Source organism: Nycticebus coucang, chromosome 5 (genome assembly GCF_027406575.1).
Source record: "Nycticebus coucang isolate mNycCou1 chromosome 5, mNycCou1.pri, whole genome shotgun sequence".
Classification (NCBI taxonomy): Eukaryota; Metazoa; Chordata; class Mammalia; order Primates; family Lorisidae; genus Nycticebus; species Nycticebus coucang.
This window is the reverse complement of record NC_069784.1, coordinates 74,312,447-74,318,446: the sequence shown is the minus strand read 5'-3', so window position 1 is coordinate 74,318,446 and position 6,000 is coordinate 74,312,447. Positions and strand designations below refer to the sequence as shown.

The 6,000-nt window shown below is 34.8% G+C and overlaps 1 long non-coding RNA gene across 1 annotated transcript in view; it reads right to left on the bottom strand.

The window, feature by feature from the left end:
• Positions 1 to 241: 241 nt before the first annotated feature.
• LOC128586743 (uncharacterized) overlaps positions 242 to 6,000 on the bottom strand; it is a 52,377-nt gene continuing 46,618 nt past the window's right edge. The window contains exon 3 of the long non-coding RNA XR_008380289.1: positions 242 to 332. This is a non-coding gene — a long non-coding RNA (uncharacterized LOC128586743). The remainder of the gene's footprint in view (positions 333 to 6,000) is intronic.

The window sequence follows — 6,000 nt, the reverse complement described above, 5'->3', positions numbered from 1 at the left end:
ATATTTGCCTGGAGTCAAACATTATCTCCGTCCTTCTTTCTTCCAGGACCTCTTAACATCTTATATGCTACTCACTTCGTTCCAGGGATAGAAGTTCAGGCTCTACTCTGTTCTTGCCCCTCCAGAACCTGCCACAAGCTTCTCAACCTGAAGAACCTCTCTGTCCTCCTGCTCCCCAGAAGGTGACATTCCTAGACTTAGCTTCTGTCTCTCCATCATTTAACTGATGCTAGAGCTTGACCGTTGACCCCATCTTCTTTAGAATTTGATATGTGGTTAAAATTTGTTTAGACGACGTCTGAGAAAATTCACTTGGGAGAACAAGATATCCCCTGAAAAAGAAAGATGTGAAGTTCAAGCTATCTGACTACTGTAAAACCAGCAAGCTATAAACAACAGAGAGTCATATTTTATTGGCCCATGAGTTGTAGTTTGTTTGAAAAGGCATGTTGTGGGCAGTGCCTGTGGCTCAGTGAGCAGGGCACTGGCCCCATATATCGAGGGTGGCAGGTTTGAACCCGGTCCCGGCCAAACTGCAACAAAAAAATAGCTGGGCGTTCTGGCTGGTGCCTGTAGTCCCAGCTACTTGGGAGGCTGAAGCAAGAGAATCACCTAAGCCCAGGAGTTGAAGGTTGCTGTGAGCTGTGACTCACTAGCACTCTACTGAGGGTGATAAAGTGAGACTCTGTCTCTAAAAAAAAAAGAAAATGCATGTTGTAATTTTGCTTAATGACTTTGTTTTTATATTTTAATAGGTATAATTTTATCCACTTGGCTTAATTTTTTAAAGAAGGAGGCATTTGGGGAAAAATGAAATGGAATGCTTAATCTCTACCCACAAAATTTTGATATAGAATAAAGAGCTATGTCTAAGGGAATGAAAATGCAGTATTATTAGAATGAAATGTATTAGCATAAGCTAGGATTCTCAAAGGATCAAAGGCCTTCTGAAACAAAACACAGAATGAATATGCCTTTAGTATATCAATGAACTCAGCTATTCAATAGACCAATTGCAGTATGCATGTAAGAAAAAGATAAGCAATATTTCTATATATATAAAATATTTCTATATATATGAAAAATTTCTATATATAAAAAATTAAATATCCAAAATATGTACTTTACACTTAAAACATATGAGAAATATGAGAAAGTTACATAAATAATAAATTTAAAGGAAATCAATAAAAATGTTGCTAAACATATAAAATGATCTGTACAGTCACTAGTACTCAGGAAAGTTTAAATTAAGATACTGAAACTGCATTGTTGCCACATAAAATACCCCAAATTAAAAAGATTGATAATATCCAGTGCTGGAAAAGCTGTACAGAAAATTCGTCTTCTTACATACTGTTGGTGGGAATAAAATTATGTGCAGGTCTTTAGGAAGCTAATTTGGTAATACCTGTCAAAATTCAAAATATATCTTTTTATCTTCAAATTCCTATTGTATACATCCATTCTAGAGAAATACTTGCACTTCTATGCAAAAAAGCATGGACAAGAATATTATTTGATTTTTATAATTAAAAATGTATATAAACATTCATCTGTGGTCAATGATTTTTTAAATAACATGATACAGAATTAGCCAAGAAAACTATTCAATAGACAAAAACATGAAAATACATGTTTACTTACCTGGAACATTCATCAATATAGACTTGGAAGTAACAAAAACAAAACATCCTACAATATAGACACGGTATTTTAATTTATGCGAAAGTAAACACATAAGTCAACATTTTATCATGGAAATGTAAGAAGCAAAAAAAAAAAAAGGACTTTGAATAATATATATCAAATTGAATACAATGGCAAGGGAAAGAATATTTGGGAGAGAAGAATCCAAGGGATCTTTACTAATTAGAATGCAATTGTGATTTCTGTTTTAAACAAAAATAAGGATAATGTGTAAAAACGAATAAAGAAATAGAGGTGATAATACAAAAACCAAACAAAAAACACACTCAAACTCTAAAAAAGCCCAAGTTTAAATCTTAAAAATTATTGAAAACGTGGACATGGACTGGACATGTGTAGTTTATGTGGGTTGTATCTTTTGTTGTTTATCAAATTAGAAATTAAAAATGAAAAAATTTTTTTAATTTCAGGTTTATGTGAGGGTACGAACAGCCAGATCACAGTATTTGAATTTGTTAGGTACAGTAGTTAGTAGTTAGTTAGGTACCTCGTGTAGTTGTGTCCTGCACCCAAAAGGTGTGCCATACACCCTTACATTGTGCCCATTAAGTGGGAACACCCCACAGCCCCGTTCACACCTCCCCCCTCCCTTGAGTTTTTCTCCTCTGTAGGCATGAATTAGATCATCTACTGGCTTCATATTAGTATTGAGCACATCAGATATTTGCTTTTCCATTCTTGTGATACTTTACTAAGAAGAATATGTTTCAGGCTGGGTGCGGTGGCTCACACCTGTAATCTTAGCCCTCTGGGAGGCCAAGGTGGGTGGATTACTTGAGCTCATAATCAACTGTGCTCATAGTTGATTGTAACTCCTGAGTAAAAAATCTAGTCCTGATTGAAACCAACAGAATGTGCAAATGTTTCTCAAAGAAGGAGAAGGGTGTGTTCGGATATGGAGAGTTTTCAGCACGTTTTAAAATTAAACAAGCATTTTACAAAAGACATATAAATAGAAATAAATCTACATAAGGGGCAGAAGGTTGAAATATCCAAGAGAAATAATTTATCTGATTTTTGCAAATAATAACCACATCCATGTAAATGTGGTTACTTACAAACTTCTGACTTTAATGAGGGTTTAATTAAAACCCAAGAAAGGGTTCAAAACAAAATCTATCTTGGCTTTAAATATCTGCTCCAATTTAATGTACTGTGATGAATTAGTGCCATATTTGCTGGAGAAATGAAAAGATGAATTAGGTGAAATACTTCAAGGAGTTTATCAGCTAACAAATAAATGGCAGACGTAGAAATAAACAATAGGAAATGCATGATTGATGATTTAACTGCAGCACAGGTATTCTATAGAAGATTCTGTGCGTATTGTGAAGCACTAATGCATTTATACAATAAGCCTGGGACACAGGCCTCAGGATGGCTAACATGCTAGCACTATGTGAGCAGAAAGGAGAGAAAGATAAATTCTTCCAGCAGAAGTAGAAAGAGTTTTTTGAAGTAAGCAGTTTGAGCTTGAGGAAGTTGTTGATTTTCTACAGCTGGAGATGGCAGAGAAGGCTTCACCAGTTGAGAGGAGTCACCCAAGCCAAGATAGGAAGAAATAGATACTTCAAGATTTCATATTGAAGAGGTAAAAGCCTAGTGATGGATTAATAGGTAGCAGGAGAGGAGTGGGAAACTTGACTGGTTAGGTAACTTAGCCCAGATCTGATTGCAGGAGTTTGAACCTACTTTAAGTCTTCAAACAGGGGAATGATTTTTAACAGAGATGTGCATTACAAACATTAAAGTCATAGTCTTTTTCTTTTTGGATAAAATCTCATCTGTCACTTTAGGTAGAGTGCTGTGATGTCATCATAGCTCACAGCAAACATGAACTCTTTGGTTAGCAATGCCTTTTCCTCAGCCTCCCCAGTAGCCTGAACTATAGGTGCCTGCCACCACACCCAGCTGTTTTTTCTAGTTCTTTATATTTTTTTATTGTTTGGAATTCATTGACAGTACAAGAAACCAGGTTACACTGATTGTATTTGTTAGGTACAGTCGCTCTTACAATCGTGTCTTGCCCCATATTTTTTCTATTTTTAGTAGCGATGGGGTCTTAAACTTCTGAACTCAAGGGATCCACTTCAGGATCCCCAAATACTAGGATTACAGGTGTGAACCACCACACCTAGCCCCAAATCGAATTTTGTTTATGACAAACTCACCAAAAAAAATTACATACAATAGATATTAGCTATACAAGTGAAAAATGTAAAGCATTTCGCCGCAAATTTATAAAAATTATAGCACTGAAAACATAATACTTTAACATAATTATTTATGCTATACTAAAATAACCTAAATATAATATATTAATGTATTAAACATAGATATCATGTTATTTATCAAAAATAATGAAAATTGCAAGTTACATCATGTTTTCGGGGGGATCTGAGAAATTTAAAGCAGAAGTTACAAAATCAGCCTGTGGTAGCTCTCTGAGTGTAAGTACTCATATACAGGTAATAGTAATAGCTACCTAACAATAATGCTATGAGGTTTAAATAATGCAATAGTCTATGCAAAGCATTGACCATAGTGCTAAATGTTCCTAGTATCACTTTTAGTGCAGGGGAGAGCCGAGAAAACAAAATCTGGGAGCTCTCCTTGGTGCTGACTCAACATCTTACAAGGGTATATGTGAAACTTGGTAAATGGTCTGTGAAGCTAGTGAATGATGCCCCATGATTATATCAATGTACACAGCTATAATTTAATAAAAAAATTAATAAAAAAAGAAAAAAAAGAAATTTCCTACAGACTCATTTATGTGATCAAAGTTCAAAAATTTTGCTCTTTAACATTGTAATGGAAGTTTTAGCCACTGCAATTAGGGAATAAAAGGCTATCAAGGATATCCATATAGGGTCAGAAGAGATCAAACTTTTGCTCTTCGCAGATGATATGATTGTATATCTGGAAAACACCAAAGATTCTACTACAAAACTCTTAGAAATGATCAAGGAATATAGCATCGTCTCAGGTTACAAAATCAACATTCAGAAATCAGTAGCCTTTATATATACCAACAATAGTCAAGCTGAAAAAAATAGTTAAGTATTCTATTCCATTCACAGTAGTGCCAAAGAAGATGAAATATTTGGGAGTTTAACAAAGGACGTGAAAGATCTCTATAAAGAGAACTATGAAACTCTAAGAAAAGAAATAGCTGAAAATGTTAACAAATGGAAAAACATACCATGCTCATGGCTGGGAAGAATCAACATTGTTAAAATGTCCATACTACCCAAAGAAATATACAATTTTAATGCAATCCCTATTAAAGCTCCACTGTCATACTTTAAAGAACTTGAAAAAAATAATACTTTGTTTTATATGAAATCAGGAAAAAACTCAAATAGCCAAGACATTACTCAGAAATAAAAACAAAGCAGGAGGAATCATGCTACCAGACCTCAGACCATACTATAAATTGATAGTGATCAAAACAGCATGATACTGGTACAAAAACAGAGAAGTAGCTGTCTGGAACATAATAGAGAACCAAGAGATGAATCCAGCTACTTACCATTATTTGATCTTTGACAAGCCAATTAAAAACATTCAGTGGGGAAAAGATTCTTTATTTAACAAATGGTGCTGGGTGAACTGGCTGGCAGTTATAACCTAAGAATAGGGGGAAGAGGGAAAGGGAGGTGAGGGAGGGGGGAGGGGGGCGGAGGGAAGGTGATTGGTGGGATTACACCTGCGGTGCATTTTATAAGGGTATATGTGAAACTTAGTAAATGTAGAATGTAAATGTCTTAACACAATAACTAAAAAAATGCCAGGAAGGCTATGTTAACCAGTGTGATGAAAATGTGTCAATCGGTCAATAACACCAGTGTATGGTGCCCCATGATCGCATTAATGTACACAGCTTTGATTTAATAATAAAAAAGAAAGAAAAAAAAAGCCAAAAAAGGCAGTTTGACTATTGTCAGTATTTGTGTACTGACAAAAAGGAAACCTACTTTTTTGATTGAAACAATAGGAACGTGTTTTAGAGTACAATCAAAGGGGCAGGAAAGGTGTTCTCATTGTTTAAGAATGAAATGCTTATAAGTGAAGGGAAACAGTTGTTTCAACTAGATATTCAAGCTCTGCAAATATACATTTGAATAGTCATTTTCCCAGTATCCAGTCCTGAAAATGTCCCTTTAAATAGCTTGTGGCTAAGACTACGTGGTTTTTAAAATAATCCTATTTTCAGTGTTGAATATTTGGTATCCATTTGGCACTAAAGAAAAAAAAATGTTGGGCAATGTTGTGTCTTTTGAGATA